General features: G+C 40.4%; 1 long non-coding RNA gene across 1 annotated transcript in view; it reads right to left on the minus strand.

Moving 5' to 3' along the window:
- LOC109297389 overlaps window positions 1-6,034 on the minus strand; it is a 788,954-nt gene that overhangs the window by 131,584 nt on the left and 651,336 nt on the right. The gene's annotated exons all lie outside the window — the stretch shown is intronic.

Raw genomic sequence — 6,034 nt, forward strand, 5'->3', positions numbered from 1 at the left:
GTATCAGCACGTACATCGCAAAAACCCTTCCATTAAGCTTAGAAACAACTGACATATCTCTGCTGGGAATATCAGCCAAACCTACTTGCAAAGTTATATTGATATGACTGCAGATAGGATTATTTTCATGCTAGTTTTATTAAAACGGGGCAACTCTGGGTAGTCATTCTTATATTGAATTAAACCTAGTTTATATCTCTTGGGCTTGCTGGCTTGGTCTATATATAATTTGTAGTGATTTAATTGTGTCAGAGCTTTGCCCCCCAGTAATTACAATAATGTAAAGGTGCTCTATAGCCTACTTCCCTTCTTATTCATAGGTAATTAATATTAGTCCAGGCCCCTTTATACCAGTATAACTCAATTCATGTGAGAGGCCTTAGCAGACATTAATTTTAGCATTAAATGGGATCTGAGGAATTTTATCCCAGACCCCAAAAAATCATGTTCCCTGCCATGCCAGACATTCAAGATCTGATATTGCAGGATGTGTGATTTTTGGGATCCAAGATAAAATTCTTCAGATTCCATCACACACCCGGCTCTTTAAAGTTATGCCATGCAGCCCAGCATCAGAGGCTGATCCCTGATGCCAGGATGCATGGCAAAGCTTTAAAGGTCTCTGCATGCAGTCCTTATGCTGGACTGTGCCCCCTGCAGCTTTAACATGTCACAAATTCATATTAAAGCCCTATGCAAACACTAAATGTGAAACATCTTTCTGGCTGCTTTGCCATTGTTATTGCATGATAAATTGGTTGACCATATGACATGTTACAATTTATCGCACAATTAACATGTTAATCACACAAAAGTGTAATGGCTGAAATGGACCCAGAGGTTTGTATTGCCTTAAGTGTAATTGGACTGGACTTGATAGCTCTAGAAGCCCCTTCCAGTCATCTGTTTCTGTGTTGCTATACCAGTACAGTTAACTGGCAAGTCTTGAGAAATGTACTCTGCAGGCTAGGTTTCAAGTATTAGTATTTGGGTTCAGCAACAACTCATGGTGTAACCATTTTCTAAATAAAAAGATGACTCCTGATAATTGATTACAGTGCCCTTTATGAAATTATAGCACATACTGTATGTTGCTCAAGGACTTTCTGATTCCCTGATACTCATTAACCCTTAATCTCATTTGGCCACTGGATTGAGCAGCATGGTGCAATCTGTGCTAATGATTACAGGTGGTGCTAAGAATGATACCTCTGTTTAAGGCTGCCCATAACTTTCCCTTGTGACACTTTTCACAGTTGCTTGCAACATTTCTAAATTTTGACTGCTCAGGTTGAAATTTCCCAGGCAGAATGTAGGCCTCAGGGTGAATTTTTTGGAAAGTTGCCATTGAAACTGGTTCAGCCATTTCTGGGACCAAGAACTAACTTGCAGATGTTCGTTCTTAAATGGATGCAGTGGAACTAAGGGGAGCTATTCTTTAAATACATCAAGTGCTGTAAAATATTAAATAATCTGAACATTCAGATCCTAAACATGTCAAACTGGACATCGAGAACCAGGAGACAGTTTGAACCTTCATCCCTCTGTCTCAGTTTTTCATCTGTATAACTGGATAATGTCAACCTATCACCAAACAGGTATTTTGTAAACATTCACTAATTACAGTTTGTGAACAACTCACTCCATAGTGATGAGCAACATAGAAAAGCCCAGGGGGAAACTAATGATTCTGGAATCTGGATAATGTTTAGTGATTTAGGTATAGAACTACACACTGAATATAAGGAGAAAACAAGCTGTTGACCTTCATGGGCAAAAGCTTTCCAGCCTCAGCCAAGAATGAGGCAGGGTTAAAAAGAACGTGTGGTCATATGACCAGTAAAGGCCATCATAATGGTAGTGAATTAAATCTGGGCTAGCAACCTTAATTCCAAACTTTTAAGTGCTTGAATTGGCAGCCTTAATGTTCTTCCACCGTAGCTTTGTGTGTTGTTTATTGTTAGGTTACCTTCCCAGACTGTCACCAGTGTTGAAAAAGGCTGTTGGCCAGGCTATACAGGAAGGCTCAGAATAGTTTCTTTTTAATGGTATTTGCAGAAAAAAATATCTTATTTTTTCAGAACTCACAATTTGGTATGCTAAGCTTTCAGCTCATTGAAATGAAGCAGTGGTAGATGTGGATTAAGTAGGTGCAGGTATTACACAATCTTCTGTTTCAACAGTTCTGGAATCCCTTCCTGCAATTTACTTGATATTCTAGCTCTGGGCTATTCCTATACAAAGACTCACTCAGAACATGCCTGTGCAGAAGCTACCTCAGTTTGCAGTGACAGCTTCTATATGGGAAGTAGCTTTTGCACTATCAATTTGCATTTTTAGCCTACAGAGTGCTGATTTCCTGATGCAGGTAAGTCCTCAGTCATGCTGTATCATCCCCAGCTGGGTGATCTTCTAAGATGCATCAATGCTCATTAATAATTAGGTTAAGGCCATTTAATACATGCAGAGTGCAAATTAGAACCTAGAGCCTAAATTTTGAAGAGTGATGAGTGTGTTTGGATACACAATTTGAGACCTTGTAAAGGGCCACACATTTTCAAAAGCACTGAAAGCCTCCTTCCAAAGGTAGCCCCAGACACATGTGGCAAGTCAGGTACCACAAACCTAAGGGGTTCCAAACAACTAGTAGCTGTAAAAACTTAGGCCTGCCCTTCCAGCTGCCAAGAGACAGCATTTTCACCCTGAACCATTGTATATTGTGGATTGCACACTGGGGTCCCTTTTGGCAAAGGTATTAACACAAAAATCCAGTTACCTGTTTTCATTCTTACAGTCTCTAGCACTGTTATGATGTGCCTAACTATGTGAGGTAGCAGTTCCTGGGTGGAGTCAATAAATTATATGTTTGCTATGATCCTTCCACTTACAACACATAGTTCCATGTTTCAGTATCTATTTACAACTTCCTTTCTTTCCCCTTTATGCCCAGATAAGAGCTGTTATTTTCTTAAAAACACTCCTCATAAAAATTAGGTTGCAACTTTTACCATTCGTAACAATGAGAAAATGTAATTGTCTATGGCTATTGAATAGAGTGAACAAAGATTCTTCTAGCTTTAGTGACTAACACTAAAGGCATATGATTCTGGATCCAGCAGTCAGTCCCTACTGCTACATAGGTAGGATGTGTGACCTAAGTCACTGTACTATAAATTGCAGCATGACCTACCTCACTAGCCCCTAGCTACCTAGAAAAGAGCTAAGCCATGTCTTCAGCTGTTGCAAGTTAGCCTCCTTCAACTGAGTTGGATAAGCCTGTGATAATATGCATCAGCTGAAGATCTGGCTCCAGGAGCTTTCACTTGGTTCACAGACCAGCTGATGGGGCTGTCAGGGAGAAGGAACCCTTCTGGAAAAACCACTAAGAATTATATGCGAGAGGAGATGGTGGGATGTGAGTAAGGGTTTTTGCCTGTGAATAATATACAGGAAGAGAATAGAGGCCACAGTCTAAAAGGACATAGAGACCATGTCCCTCTATCCACAAAAGATCATTTTTCCTGCTCCAGTGGGAAGGTTTTTGGTACTTCTGTCTGCATTGTACTTGTCTTGTGGATAAGTGCAAAAGGGATGGTTCAGTGCTAACTGCTGGCAAAGACAAATGAAAAACAAACCCAAATGCTACAAGCAGTTAGGTCAGATCCTCAGATGCTGTCAATTGTTACATCTTCTTTGACATCAAGCAAATGGGGACTTGATTATTTTAATATCATTAAGCCTGTCAGTAATTATAAGAGCTTGAAAGGCACATAATTTTAAATGTCTTATTTATGGATCTGCCTTTGATAATTGTATGAAACTCTTCAACCTGGATTTGATATGAGCCCTGACTATAAGCTACAGAGAGACTTTTAGTGTTGGATCTCTAGCCTTCATTTGTCTCAGTGTTGCTACAGCTGTATACTTCACTGCATTTTTCTGTTGGTCCCGATAAAGGGTAGAAGACAGTTGTTTCCTTTATTTGTACAATTTTGGGACCCTGATTATCTGGTGTGACTGCCTTGAGCTCATTAGGGGTATTCTAGGAGAGAGCTGAGCAAAGAGTGTTTTTTCCAATTAGCTGGAGAAGAATTCTTCACCTTTCATCATGGATGTGTATAGTGAGGACATGCAAAGGGTTCCTCGTGGTCTGATTGAACTGACTTAAAAAAAATACAGGGATTGAATTCCATCTTCAAGAAGGGTCTGCAGTCCTCAATATCCCTCTGCAGGGACAATCTGCTGTTCTGTGTTTGTACAGGACCTACCATAACAGCTTGGATGGCCTCTGGGAACCACTGGAATACAACTGATTTAAAACCATTCTTGTGATGCAATACAGTAGGAAGATGTGTGAGTAAGATAGTGGGACACTGTATTGGTGATGGCATCAAAAGTAGGGTTTTTTGATGCATTGCTTGAAATCCAAGCCTGCTTACCCACTCTATTTTGATGCTCCATTATATTCAGTTCTACTTTCTAGATGTACACTGTTGTAAGTTAGTTTCTGCATCTTAAGAGAAAAAGTTGATGACAGCTGTTTACATACAGCTATCCCTATGACCCTACAGGATTTTAGAATCAGAACAAAGCCTAGCAACTGTCAGCATCACTACAGCAAAAGCACAGGGGACTGCAGTTGAGAGACCATGAGCTTGATTTCTAACTGACTGTGAATCAGTGCTAGAAACAGAAATCTAGGAAGACTCTGGTTGTTGAGATTGGTGTTTTCAAAAATATATGCATGCAAAACTTGCATGATTGTGGGAATGAATAATTAGAATGAATAACTTGTTATGCCTATGTATGTTCACACCTGAAGAAGGAAACCTGAATTTGACTGTGCTTGCTGTCTGCTATAGAATCAGACCCACTCTTTCCCTCTATGCCCCCTAGACGTGTTTCTTGCAGAAGATTTTCAGGCAAGCCTGACTGGAAGATATAAAACAGAGAGAGAAAGATGTATCAAAACCTCACATGCATTGCAAAGCTTTCATGAAAGTTGCCAGAAATGTTGTCTAGGGCTTAAAGGGAAATAAAACATTTTCTTTCTAAAAATACAGTGTAATAGCTAAAGTGGATGTTAACTACAATCACTCCAGTTCCATTACTTCCTAATAGCAGTACATACATTCCATATATTCAACATTTGTAAGATGGGGGTGGGAGTGGAGGGATTGTCAAACAGGAAGAGCATCTGTTGAGAGCAGTGAGTCACTCAAGTTTCTGAAGACTATTGCAGTTGCTATGGAGGACAAAAATATGTGTAGTAATGCAAAGACTTTAAACCTGAAATAAAGAGGGTTTCTAAAGCTCTTGTTGATGTTAAAAGTGCCAGCAGCTGGTCTACACAGGTACTCCCACAGTTATCGGTTCATGTTGAGCTTCAGTGAAGGCAGATTTTCCTAAATTCCTCCCTATTGTCAGGCTGCTTGTCTTCCTGTAACCATCCAGCATAGTATGTTATAGGAAGCCTCTTTTACTGGCCCAACTAGTCCCTCTTCTTCTTAGCTTCCTGTGCAGCAGAATGTATTGCTAAGATAGGCTGATGGAGTCCTGTGTACTGATCTGTATTCTCTTGCTGGGGCAGTGTGGGATAGTGAAGGAGGTTTCCCCACAATATCTGCTAATGAACCTCATTTTGAGCACTCTGGAAGTTGGGAATATGCCTGTGGTGGCAGTTAGCAGCAAAGCTTTTGTGCAGGCACAAAAAATATCATGCTTTTTGTAACCAGCTATAGGGACTGTGTAGCCAAGTTCCAAAATAACAGTTAAAAGATTTTTAGTGTGGACAGGGGTGTTGGTGCTGGGGTATTTGCCCTGTTTCTATCCCTCTGTGACCACCCAGGAATCTGTTTGCTCTGTTCTAAGTCCTTAACAGAGCTGCTCACTCCTGCATGAAACAGTGCTAAGTGACACAACACAAATAACTCACAGAGCATTCTGTTTCTCCACCAAGGGTTTGCAGTCAGGCATTGTCAGTGGCAGTCCCTCGAAATCAAGGATGATGTCCATCAGGCATGATGGATCCTCA

The sequence above is a fragment of the Gavialis gangeticus genome, unplaced genomic scaffold (genome assembly GCF_001723915.1).
Source record: "Gavialis gangeticus isolate Ggan-Ray unplaced genomic scaffold, GavGan_comp1, whole genome shotgun sequence".
Taxonomy (NCBI): Eukaryota; Metazoa; Chordata; order Crocodylia; family Gavialidae; genus Gavialis; species Gavialis gangeticus.